Source organism: Aquarana catesbeiana, linkage group LG01, assembly GCF_042186555.1.
Source record: "Aquarana catesbeiana isolate 2022-GZ linkage group LG01, ASM4218655v1, whole genome shotgun sequence".
In the NCBI taxonomy this organism is placed as follows: Eukaryota; Metazoa; Chordata; class Amphibia; order Anura; family Ranidae; genus Aquarana; species Aquarana catesbeiana.
Genome location: NC_133324.1, coordinates 610,932,775 through 610,933,290, shown reverse-complemented (window position 1 = coordinate 610,933,290; position 516 = coordinate 610,932,775).

The window sequence follows — 516 nt, the reverse complement described above, 5'->3', positions numbered from 1 at the left end:
AATTTCCAAAGCCAATATAAAGGAATAGTAGTGGTAGAAAAAAAAAAAAAAAGCACTGGCGGGTTTAATATTTTTTGTATACCCCTATGCCTGCATACTTTTGCTAATAGGTGTCCCTCATTCCCATCTCAAAGAGTTGAGAGGTATGGTTATGTTGTGTCCGCTAAGGATGATTTTAGTGTATTTTTAGCGAAAATTTAGTTTTGATATGTTCGGGGGGGCGGTTTCTGTCAGGTAGGCTGTATGGTCCCTGTGATTTCTAACAGCGGCAATGCCAGTACAAAGGGGGAGGGGATCTATCTTCCCAACAGCAATAAAAACTTGTCACTTTCTAAACCCCCCCATAAAGAAAAAGAAAAGAAAATGGGTTTTACCCCAAAATACATTTTTAATTCCCATGTACATGGGTTGGGCTCACATGTTTGCAAGGAAAGCAGAAATCACAAACGATTTTATCACTGGAGTCAGCCTGTAACACAACACACATTTCTGTTTGTGAATCACACACATCTCAGC